This window comes from Callospermophilus lateralis, chromosome 7, assembly GCF_048772815.1.
Source record: "Callospermophilus lateralis isolate mCalLat2 chromosome 7, mCalLat2.hap1, whole genome shotgun sequence".
Taxonomy (NCBI): domain Eukaryota; kingdom Metazoa; phylum Chordata; class Mammalia; order Rodentia; family Sciuridae; genus Callospermophilus; species Callospermophilus lateralis.
Genome location: NC_135311.1, coordinates 45,359,110 through 45,372,146, shown reverse-complemented (window position 1 = coordinate 45,372,146; position 13,037 = coordinate 45,359,110). Strand labels below are relative to the sequence as shown.

The 13,037-nt window shown below is 39.5% G+C and overlaps 1 pseudogene; it reads left to right on the top strand.

Moving 5' to 3' along the window:
- Positions 1–11,143: 11,143 nt before the first annotated feature.
- Positions 11,144–12,622, top strand: LOC143403615 (bone morphogenetic protein receptor type-1B pseudogene; annotated as a pseudogene).
- Positions 12,623–13,037: the final 415 nt, after the last annotated feature.

Below are 13,037 nucleotides of genomic sequence, written 5' to 3'. Positions count from 1 at the left end.
AAACTATAGAGGGGCTTGGGTTGTGGCTCCATGGTAGAGCACTTGCCTAGCATGTATGAGGCACTGGGATCAATTCTCAGCACAGCATATAAAATAAAATAAATAAAATAAAGTTCTAAGAAGTAAAAATAAATATTTTTTAAAAAGAAACCATACAATAATACAATCAATAATTTATACTTAATAGAAATATCTAGAATATTTCATCCATTAACGAGTAAATATACTTTCTTTTCAGCAGCACTTGTCTTCTTCTCTAAAATAGATCATACCTTACAACGCAAAGCTATTCTTAGTAAATACAAAAAAAGCAAAGAAATTACCCTGCATTCTATCATATTAAAATGGAAGAAATTAGAAATCAGCGCTCAAGTAAAAAACTGAAGCTACTCTACCAAAGGGAGACTACATTATACATTAATTAATGAGGAACAGATAGTCAAATAAATCAAGGATGAAATAAAAAAAATTGTTAGAGGTAAATGAGAATACTGATAGAACATATCAAAATCTCTTGGACACTAGGAAGGCAGTACTAAGAGGAAAGTTTACTGCAGTGTGCACGAATAAAGGACCTAACACTACATCTCAAAGCCTGAGAAAAAAGAAGAACAAATCAATACCAAAAGCAATAGAAGACAGAAACTAATGAAAATCAGGAAAGGCAGCAGAATACAACAGACACTAGTATGGAAGTATGTAAAACGTGGATGTATAACCAATGTGATCCTGCAATCTGTACATGTGGTAAAAATAAGAATTCATAACCCACTTGAATCAAATGTATGAAACATGATATGTCAAGATCATTGTAGTGTTTTGAGCAACCAATAAAAAAAACAGAGCTGAAATCAATGAAGTCTAAAGGAAAAAAATTGAAAAATTGACAAAATAAAAAGTTGGTTCTCTGAAACAATAAATAAAATACATAAACCCTTGGTCATGCTAACAAAGAGAAAAAGAAAACTAAGATTACTGAAAAAGAAGATGAAGCAAGTAATATCACAACGGACATATCTAAAATGCAGAAGGAAATTAGAAACTACTTTGACAATTTGTACTCTAAAAAAATAGAAAATATAGAATGCATAAACAAATTCCTAGAGTCAAACTGAATGAGGAGGTCATACATAATTTAAATAGATTAATTGCAAGTAATGAAATAGAAAACACCATCTAAAGCCTACCAATCAGTCTGGGGTTGTGTGGTAAAGTGCTTGCCTGGCATGTGTGAGGCACTGGGTTTGATTATCAGCATCACATAAAAAATAAACTGAAGGCATTGTGCCTATCTAAAACTAATAAAAATATATTTTAAAAAGCCTACCAACCAAGAAATGTCCAGTACCAGACAGATTCCCTGCTAAATTCAATGAGACTTCTAAAGAAGAATTAATACCATACTTCTCATAGTATTCCATGAAACAGAAAAAGAGGGAAGTCTTCTAAACTCATTCTATGAGACTAATATCACCCTGATACCAAAACCAGACAAAGACCCTTTAAGAAAAGAAAACTTCAGACCAATATCCCTGATGAACATACATGGAAAAATTCTCAATAAAATTCTGACAAATTGCATACAAAAAATATTAAAAACATAGTTCACCATGATCAAGTGGGGTTCACCCAAAGGACCCAAGGTTGGTTTAACATGGAGAAATCAATAAATGTAAATCATCATTTGAATAGACTTGAAAACAAGAATAATATGATCTCAATAGATGCATTTGACACTTCTGTGAAGTGTCTTTTCATTCCTTTCCAATTTGTTGATTTTTTTGTTTTGGGTGTGGCTGACTTTCCAGCTTTCTCACCACATGTCCAAGACTAGTTATGATAAAGATATAGGGATTTGCTAAGGGGATCCATTCTAGATCTGAATAAGATTATTGTCTGTAGAATTATTTCTCAAATCAGAGCCAAAAGACAATACAATACCTCTGTTCAACTAAGAAATGTCATAATGCCCTTTTTAAGTAGTTGGCCAACTCTGTGTTAGTTTTTATGATGGGAAATATACCTTCTCTGGCACATCAATTCCATTCACCAGTTCAGAAAGTGAGTTTAAGCAAAACCAATTTAGAGACCAGTGAAGGTATCTGATATTTTGGGGCACTGATTAAGCATAACTATCATTTAAGTAGATGATATTTAAAATGCTTACTTACAAATTACAGCATTGGAGGCATATTAAAAACAATTTAACTTTAAAAATGAGTACCTAAAAGAATAAGAAAACCCAGTTGCAGGTGCCCTCTGCTCTTTTTTGTAATACAAAGAACTTTGAACTTCTCAATGCAAGAAATTTGAAACAAATAACAGTATCAGAGTTTATATTTTCTTCAAGGACTAGAATTGTCAGAGAAATACCTGGATTTTTAATAGAAAAAATAAGGTTAAAGATTGGGCAGGGGAGTGGGTGTTCTTGGAATGAGTTTTTAGCAGGTAATTCTACCTCACTTACCTTTAAGACATATCAGAAGGAACCACTCTACATTTTCTAATCCCTATGTGCTTTCTAATGTATGTGATTTTGTTTCTCACCCTTCCTTCCTCTCCAGATTATTTCAATCTTCTAAAAAACAGCAAAATGAATGAAATGAAAATGTTCTCTGTGGTTTACATAGACAGCAGAAAAGGAAAAAAGGGTCATATCTATGTGGCATTTTGCAGCCAACAGAGGGAAAGTCAAACCCCCACAAAAGGTGGGGTGAGGGGCTGCTAAGAAGTCAACAGGCAGAATTCTATCAGATTTAGTCACTATCAAGCTCTCACATTACCTGACATGAGATAAAATATTGCATGCGCCCAGGTGCAGGGAGTGATTCAAGTACTAAGGGACAAAAAGACTGACCTGATACCTCCAGAGCTCTCCAATGTCATCAGTCCTTTCAAAGCAAACAGGTTTTCCAAGACTTCATCCAGGCATCCATTGACAAAACAGAGTCAACAGGCTCCACCCAATCACAGGCATTCTTTTCTTGTTCATGGTCTTCAAGGATCTTCACCTGGCTAGCGCAATGTCACTTTTCCTAAAGAAAGAGCAAGAGACAGAAAGCACAAATCTGTCAACAGTTCTTAAGAATGACAGCTGCCATAACACTCAAATAAATGTTGTAACAAGAGCTGACTGCGGAAGCCAGATTCGGTTGCCCTCTTTAGAAGAAATCCTCTGCACAGGATGGGGAAGCCCTGTGCCTGCAAGACCCGGAGCTGAGGAGCACCCTGGTGTCATCTTACTCTCTTTCCAGAAGCACCCATCTGATCCTTCAGCTGCAATATGGAAGTTACTCTGACTTTCTGCTGTAATAAAAGGTAGATAAACTACAAAATATAAACAAAGACCCAGGCTTTGTAAGCTTAGGGTATGAGATGGCTTGGGGTTCTCATCAACACAGTGGAAGTGGACGGTCACAGAGAGTTTCTACGGTTTCAATGTAGGTTGAATCATGAGGGACATTTTGGGTTCGTACAATTTCATTATTGAGATAACCTACTCCCTATGTGAAAATCTGTCAGAAAAGCTAAATTCCAGCACTTGTAAACTCGAAAGCTCCAGGAACTAGCAAGGTGGATTATATAAAAGTTTTCAGGAAGGACAGAGAACAAAAGTTAAAACTGCTGTGATTAATTTGCAAAAGTATTCAATTACAAAGTAAAAAAAAAAAAAAAAAAAAAAACCTGGGCACAATGGCACATGCTTGTTATCACAGCTACTCTTAAAGAAGCTAATGCAAGAAGATCATGAATTTAAGCCCAGCTTTGGCAAATTAAACACATTAACCCCTACTCAATAAAGTAGAATAAAATAATATATAAAGGGATGGGGATGTAGCTCAGTAAGAGAGTGCTTGCCTAATATGTGCAAGATGTTGAGTTCACTCCCAGTAAGTATCACAAATGAACAAAAAAGGAAAACAAGAACTGCTCTGTCAAACAAGACACACAGGCAAATTTCAGTGTGGAGCCATCTACGATCTCTGACCTATGTCCTCAAAGATTTATTTGAAAATATTTTATTGTGTGACCTTACCTTTAGTATTAAAAGGAAATGACAATTCTCAGAGGTGACTAGGCAAGAGTGCTGTAAAACACTTCTTGCTATACTTGAATGTACACTCTCCTTGGTATATCTTCTCAGGCTCTTGGGTTCTCTGGGTTTTACATTTATTATGTAAATTTAATGCCTCAGAAATATAATTACATCCCTTGAACCCAAGAAGGGTGGGGAAAGCTCTGCCACATTTCTGTGACTGAGTGCCTCAGCACTCAGCCGGGGAGTGTGACTCAGTCACGTGTAAGGTTGGTCTCCCACAAGCAATAATGATGGATAGTTGCCCTAAATTCATATCAGACATAAACCACAGGTCCAGGGAGCTTAGACAACACCAAGCAGAATAAATGCAGGAAAAAACCAAAACCCCACAGAACAACAAAACAAAAACTCACACACAACAAAAAATGCCTAGGCTTATAGTATACAAATTTGTGAAATCAAACATAAAGAAAAAATTTTGAAAGAATCCAGGGGGAAAAAAATATCACCTTACCAAAGGAAAAGCAAAGAATTAGAGCTACTTCTTTCCAGAAGCCATACAGAGTTAAAGATGGGAATATAATATTTAAAGTGTTAAGAGAAAAGTTCACCCATCCAAAATTCTGTGCTCTGTAAAATTTTGCTTCAAGAGAGTTGAAGAAATAAAAGTTTTCTCAGGCAGACAAAAATTGAGTAAACTTATTGCCAGTAGACCTACCTTGCAGGAAACGTTAAAAAAAAAAAAAGATTTTGTACAGAAGAAGAATGATAGAGGTCAGAAATTTTGATCGACATAATGAGGAGCATAAAAAAAAAGAAAGAAATATAATTACATCATAGTCAAATGTAGTTTTTCATTCTTGGAAAATAAAAACCCAAATTGCTTTCAACTCAGTGGAGGGCACTGACTTAATCCTAACCTTAGCCCAAAGGTTTAAGTTTATGTATGCAAGTAGAGTTCTCTACACATTTTCCCTTATGGTCACATCTTTTACTCAAGCTTCATATCTGATTCAGTAGATGCTGCCAGGTAGTATTCTACTGTAACCCAGTAAACCAAAGATATAGTGGATTCCACACATAATCTGTTCACTAACCTGTCCTTCAATCATGCTTGTTTGGGTTGGGATTGAAGATGCTAAGAACTATCAAAGGCATGATTTGACTACTGTTAATGTTACTGGGCTGCTGTTGTTAGAGGACTTACCCTTTTGTTGAGGAATAAAACAGAATTAATGAAAGCATCATGATTGTATAACCTAAGCAAGGAATGAAAAAAGAGTTGAGCTAGACTTCATTCTGGAAGTTAATGCTGACTCACTAGAAAATATTCAACAAGTTTCCTAAATGTTCTGTGCCTTAGTTTGCTCATTGTTAAATGTCCTCTCTTTTCCCCAAGGTTTTAACAATCACAGGTCCTAGATTTTCAAAATGCTCCAAAAGGCCCTCAAACATTTAACAATACTTTTTTGTTTGTTTGTTTGTTTGTTTTGGTACTGAGGATTGAATCCAGGGGAGCTCAATCACTGACTCACATCCCCAGTGTATTTTGTTTATTTATTTATTTTTTTGAGGAACCTCATAGTATTTCCATAACTGCTTGACTAATTTACATAAGCATAAGCACATTAATCATTTAAGGAATATTTGTCTACATCTGATAATTTACTTCCTTCAAGGCTGAAGACATCAAGGTCAGAAAAACTAAGATATTTTATACAGACCCATTTCTTTTACTATGTCCTGTTCCAGGAACCTGGAGTGGTGCCCAGAAGTCTTCAGTCTTTACCCTACTTTTAGTACAATTAGTCTTGGAGGCAGATCAACCCTGAAGAGATTGCCTTCTCTCAGCAGAAGCAACATAGGTCCATGGGAACTGAATAGGACATCCAGAATCACAGATCTAATAAATAAGTATCCTATGAAGCAAGTGGAAATTGCCCCTTGAATAGCTGGCAATTTCCTCAACACCAATAACATATGGTATGATCAGAATTCAAGAAAATCATAAAACACACCACAGTTCGACCAAAACTGCTTATTACACATACTTCTTGTTTCCCACCCCAGTTCTTCCTCTGAAGGTAAAACTCACATCAGTTTCCTGAAAGACAGAATTGAGACACTTGACACTTGTACCTATATTCCTCCGAATATAGGTACAATGATTATTAAAGTTTATTTCCTTCTTTCCCCATTGTATTCTCCACTTGGTTTTTGGGGCAAGTGGTCAATTCTGATTTTGGGGGACCCACAGAGTTAGGCCTCTAGCCTAGGACGTAGGTAACAGGAAAGGTGCTGGGCAAAATCAATGAAGCCCTATGATGTGACACTGTTCTACTGTCTTAGCATTGATCTTAGCATTGCACTGCTTTAGCAGTGATCACTACCTGATTTTTATCTATTGCCTATCTTTTCCTTTTAAAATATAAACTCCATGAGATTAGAAGCCTCTATCTGCAGTAGCGTAAGGAGTGGTTGGCACATAAAGTAGGTGGCTCAATCAGTATTCATGAAGACTCAAGACACAATATTAGCTTCATAAAAACCTGCTTTGTTGGAGTTTCTATGAGCAACCAAAACTCAACTTTTTTGTAGTTCAGAGAGAATTTACTGAAGGGGGGCACACTTCTAAAATGGAAGCACCAGGATTAACTTACATGGAAATGATATTCTGATGATGTTACTTAGAAAATAATACAACTGCTGTTCTCTGTTTTGCTGATTACCAATCTAAGTTCCACCATACAGGACCTACTAATAGTTGTTGTGTTATATAAGAAAATATGTATAAACTCCTTAGGGTAGCACACAGAAACACAAAGTAAATACTTCTATTTTGTAATTATTATAATATTTGTGCTAGTGGTATATTACATCATGAAATCACTCAAAACTGATGTTGAGTCACCCTTAACACATCGGTTCCATCTACTCCCCATAGTTTCCTTGAATCATCCTTGGGGGCATTCAGTCTTTGGTCATTTCAACTCACTAACAATCAGAGGCTTTCACTTGGCCTACAGCTAACAGGGAAAGGTCAGGGGATTTCAGGGCCTAACCCAATTCATCACTAGAGTCAACAGAATTGAGCTGGACTCCTGAGAACAGAGTAGCCATTCCAGGACTCCACCCAAGAATTCTTGGACTCACCTGGAGGATGACACCCAGCTGCAGCTCCCAGCAGAAGTCCTCTCAGCAGGAGCCCCCTAGCAGCTGCGTGGCACTCCCAGGTCTTCTGTGGCACTCCCAGGATCCTGCGCTGCGCTCCCAGGGTCCTTCATGGCGCTGCTACCGTCCTCTGCAGCATACAGGAGAGGCTGTGTACCCAGGGTGCGCGGGGAGGAGGCTCTCACAGCCACAGGGAGGGCGACCTGTTGGGCTTCTTACCAGCTCTCCAGGTGAGCAGCAGACCCTCAGAGGTATGGACGCAGGCGCAGGAGCAGGACGCACAGCAGTAGGGCTTGGTATGTGAGAAGTCTCCTGGTGAAGGACCGCCCAGAAACCAACTCACTTGTGGGAACTGCCTTTTGGGGCTTTTCTTGAGGGTTGTGTTCCCCACAGGCGCCTGGGCCTTCCTGGGTCCTGGAGAGTGCGGAGCTAGGCGTGGGCCACATCCGAGGCAGGCAGGCGGGTGGGTGGGGAAACTTGCAAATTTGGGCGGGAAGCACAGGGCTTCAGAACCAGCAGGGTGTGGTGCCCGAGGGTGTGCCATGGCACTTTTAAGTTCCCATCCTTTGCAGGCCTCGCTTGCCTGGTTTTATTAGTTGCTTCAGTCAAACTCTGAAAACTCATCTCCCCCTTTGGATTTCTTCTTCGTTGACTGTGTAGGCGCAGTTGATGGTTTGTCACTGGTTACTTCTCCCTCAAAGGTGTATTTTGACAAATGCAAATAAGCAGATGTCTGTGTGTTCATTACCACACCTGTTGTCGATTTTAGGTCCACCTGCCCTCCTCTGGGGTCTTCTAAGTCTGGACAGTGCTAGGAGCGACCCGCTGCGCCCACCCTCCACTCAGCCTCTCCCAGCCTCCTCCATCTTATCTATCAGACACAGAAGGTAGTGGTGCAGCAACTGAGTGACAGACTCGCGATTAATAATAATATCTTTGCAGCTGGGGTTGTGGCTCAGTGGTAGAGCGTTTGCCTGGCATGTGTGAGGCACTGGGTTTGATTCTCAGCAACAAGATACAGGCCCATTTAAAAAAAAAAATCTTTTAAAGAATAATAATATAGTCATTTATTTAACATTTTATTGAAATACTAGTAAGAACATACTGTTGGGTGTTGGACAAAACAAATATGGGCTCTGTCCACCGAGTTTCCAGACTTGTGAGCCAGTGCTTTTCAAAGTATAAAATCAAACATTCTTTAAGCTCATACTTACGTGGTAAATACCAGGGAAATGTGAGGTTTTCTTGTTCTCTGAAGGAAACAAAAGTTGTGGTTCTGTGTTTCCCTTAGAAGAGTGATGGACGCAGAGGAATGGATAAGGTGTATATATGAAGAGTACAAGTCTGGAAGACTGGATATCCAATCTAAGTATGAATTTATGTACTAGCCTTTGTGTGTTCAGCATATCTCGACTAATGTTGATATGTTTAATTGCATGCCTGTCAACAGTGTGTTCACATTGATATTCAGTTGAAGATAATCTATCAAGAAAAACCTACAGGTGGACATGAGTTATTTTAGGGAAAATAAGTAGACAATGGGTTTCAAGTTTGAGGGAATGGGAAAGGATGAGCAAAAGCAGAAGTGGTGTCGTTTATAAACTGGTATATAAGTAGACATTTTTAAGTTTGTGAATGCACAAATAAATATGCTTATATAATTTATATGCAAATGTATTTTTGATAATTAAATATATAGCTCTCATTACACGTGTATATTCACAATTTTATGTATGCTTTATACTAATGTAGATTCAGGTATAAGTTATATTTAGGTTTAATGTTAAATTTTCTATAGGGAAAGGGTTAGGGTTAGTGAAAAAAATGCATATTAAAAACCAGGAATACTCATTATAATCACCCATGAATACATGTATGAAATATAAATAAATATGTTTTGAACTAGGGAAGGTTTTATTTTTTATTATTTAAAAAAATATTTTAGTTGTTGATAGACCTTTATATTATTTATTTATATACAGTGCCAAGAATCGATCCTAGTGCCTCACACACGTCAGTAAAGTGCACTACCATTGAGCCACAGCCACAGCCCTGAACACATATGAAAACAGATTTTTAAAAATTTTTAAAAACAGATTTTTAATGTGACACATATGAAAACAGATTTTTAAAAATAGGACTGCATGGATTAATTATATATATGAATATATACTTATACATATTCAGATATAACATTGATAACTGTATACATAACTATCTTCAAATGAATATTAAAATTTATATATGCATTTATTTTAACGTAAGCTTAGGTATACAAGTAAATATATGGTTAGTATCAATTTCAAATTTTGGGGTACATTTAGGTTTATCTTTAGGGAATAAATATATTCATTGAAAACATGAATACAGGGATTCCATCTCTTAGGTCCCCTTCTTCCTCGGGAGAAGTCTTTTCTGCTGTCCTTTAATAAACTTGTAATTTTCCACTCTGACCTTGCCTAGCATGCTTCTCTGGTGTTATTCTTCAACACTGGGGAAGCAAGGACTGTCACTGGGTCAACAGCAGTAACACTAATGTTGCCTCTATGAGAAAAATGTGTTCACATTTTACACATCAATAAGGCTCAGTTTCCTTATTAACAAGTGAAAAGATTATATTTAATGTCTAATTTTAAAAGATTCAATAGGAGTACTTGGAGAAAATAAAGAGTTAAAATAAAGCAGGGTGATAATTGACTAGATAATCGAAATATGAAGAAAAGAGGAAGAAAGCTACTTCAGAGTGAAATTGTGTTAAATTACTTCAACCCCAAACCTGATGGTGACCAGGGAGAGCTTATCAATCTATTCAGAAGCAGAAAATTTTTCAAAAGGAGGAATTAAATTATGCGAAGGATGGGCAGTTGAAAGGCACTAAGAGGAAAAGCTATTTGGAAGTCATGTGATATCTCCCTGGGAAATGGAGTTGGCAAAATGGCTGATTCTTAAGAGGTTAACTATTTGCTCCAAACCTTCTGAAAGACTCTGAACTCCCTTACTTCTAATTACCCCTTGAAGTGTTTCAACACTTAAAAGACTTAGCAAGGAGACCTGCAAAGTAGAGATGTTATATGCTTTTCCAAAGTAAACACCACTAATTGAACAATTTCATCAGAAGCAAATGGAAAAGAATCTTTTTTTTTTTTTTTCTTTAGCTTTCGTTTGTTCACAGTTTCAAAATACCTGTAGAAAGAAACTATTTCATTTCCCTAAGAGGTCCTCCAATATGCTTCAAGGTTTCTGAAATCCCCACCGGCAACTGCAGGCAGAGTGTGATGTGTGCATCTAGGTTTTTTTTTACGAGGTGTGTAACCAACATTTTAGTAACTTCTCCAAAGTGTCCCTGGCCCTGGAAAGTTGAAATCCACTGCACTCTGCCTGGTCTGGGGGCCCCTTCCAGTTCTCAGCCAACAGTGCACTTTTAATCTTTGTTCCTCCAGCCTAAGAGATTCCTGGACACCTCTCATGAACTTGACCAAGGGAGGATCCAGGACTGAAGTCCAGGTGATGCTCTGAGAAGCGGACGAGGCTCTGGGCGCACGCCCCAGCCCCACACGGCTGACCCCCAGCGGGCAGCGCGGCCGCGCCAGTCCGCCCCGCTCGCTCCTCACACAGGCGGCGGCGCTGGGGCCGCTCCAAGTGCGTCGAGAAGTGTAATCCCTCCGCTAAGTACTTGGCTCTCAGTCTCCAATCACTAGTGGGAGCTGGAGAGGGCAAGTGAAAAAAAAAATTCCAGAGGCAGCCGAGGAGCGAGAGGGAAAAAAAAAAAAAAAGTCCCGGGGCGGCCGCGGCCGAGCGGCCGTGGCGGCGGCCAGAAGTTGAAGGCGAGGCCCGCGGAGTCGGCGGGGCGTGCACGGCTCGCCTGACGGTGCGGGACTGCGGCGTGGAGGACCAGAGTGCGGGAGCACAGCTGCGGCAAACTTCCATGATAACATGCTTTTGCGAAGTTCAGGAAAATTAAATGTGGGCACCAAGAAAGAGGATGGGGAGAGCACAGCCCCCACCCCTCGTCCAAAGGTCTTGCGTTGTAAATGCCACCACCATTGTCCAGAAGACTCGGTCAACAATATCTGCAGCACAGACGGATATTGTTTCACAATGATAGAGGAAGACGACTCTGGGATGCCTGTGGTCACTTCTGGGTGTCTAGGATTAGAAGGTTCAGATTTTCAGTGTCAGGACACTCCTATTCCTCATCAAAGAAGATCAATTGAATGCTGCACAGAAAGGAATGAATGTAATAAAGACCTCCACCCTACTTTGCCTCCACTGAAAAACAGAGATTTTGTTGATGGACCTATACACCACAAGGCCTTACTTATATCTGTGACTGTCTGTAGTTTGCTATTGGTCCTTATCATTTTATTTTGTTACTTCAGGTATAAAAGACAAGAAACCAGACCTCGGTACAGCATTGGGCTGGAACAGGATGGAACTTACATTCCTCCTGGAGAATCCCTGAGAGACTTAATTGAGCGGTCTCAAAGCTCAGGAAGTGGATCAGGCCTCCCTCTACTGGTCCAAAGGACTATAGCTAAGCAGATTCAGATGGTGAAACAGATCGGAAAAGGTCGCAATGGGGAAGTTTGGATGGGAAAGTGGCGTGGCGAAAAGGTAGCTGTGAAAGTGTTCTCCACCACAGAGGAAGCCAGCTGGTTCAGAGAGACAGAAATCTAACAGACAGTGTTGATGAGGCATGAAAACATTTTGGGGTTCATTGCTGCAGATATCAAAGGGACTGTGTCCTGGACCCAGCTCTATCTCATCACAGACTATCATGAAAACGGTTCCCTTTATGATTACCTAAAGTCTACCACCCTAGACACTAAATCCATGTTGAAGTTAGCCTACTCTTCTGTCAGTGGCTTATGTCATTTACACACAGAAATCTTCAGTACTCAAGGCAAATCAGCGATTGCACACCGAGATCTGAAAAGTAAGAACATCCTGGTGAAGAAAAATGGAACTTGCTGCATAGCTGACCTGGGCCTGGCTGTTAAATTTATTAGTGATACAAATGAAGTTGACATACCACCCAACACTCGTCTTGGCACCAAGCGCTACATGCCTCCAGAGGTGTTGGATGAGAGCTTGAATAGAAACCACTTTCAGTCTTACATCATGGCTGATATGTACAGTTTTGGACTCATCCTTTGGGAGGTTGCTCGGAGATGTGTTTCAGGAGGTATAGTGGTGCCCACTGACCCCTCTTACGAGGACATGAGAGAGATTGTGTGCACCAAGAAGTCACGGCCCTCATTCCCCAATCGCTAGAGCAGTGATGACTGTCTAAGGCAGATGGGGAAACTCATGACAGAGTGTTGGGCTCACAATCCTGCATCAAGGCTGACAGCCCTGCGTGTTAAGAAGAGACTTGCCAAAATGTCAGAGTCTCAGGACATTAAACTCTGATATGAGGGTAAAGGAAGCATCTCCACCGAAGGCCAATAGATACTTGTCTGCTGTGGGCAGAGCAAAAGGTGTTAAAGAAGCATCTGCAGTCCAAGCCTCGAATGTTGTCCTGCTTCTTGGTGGGTTCAGACCTTTCCTCTCAGGGAGCAGCCTGGACATAGACTAGAGAAGTTCCCAGAACCACAGATTCCTCTGTGTCTGTTTGTAGGAGGGAGAAACCGCTTGGGTAACTTATTCAAGATACGATGCATGTTGCTTTCTAAGAAAGCCCTGTAGGTTGGGATTGCCATTTTTTTAAAAAGAGGCTTTAATTTTGCCAAAATAAAACAAATATTGTATATGTTTTAAGGTTTATACTATTATAGTTTAATGATAACAAAAAAAAAAAAAAAGAAAACATGAATACACCTAGGAA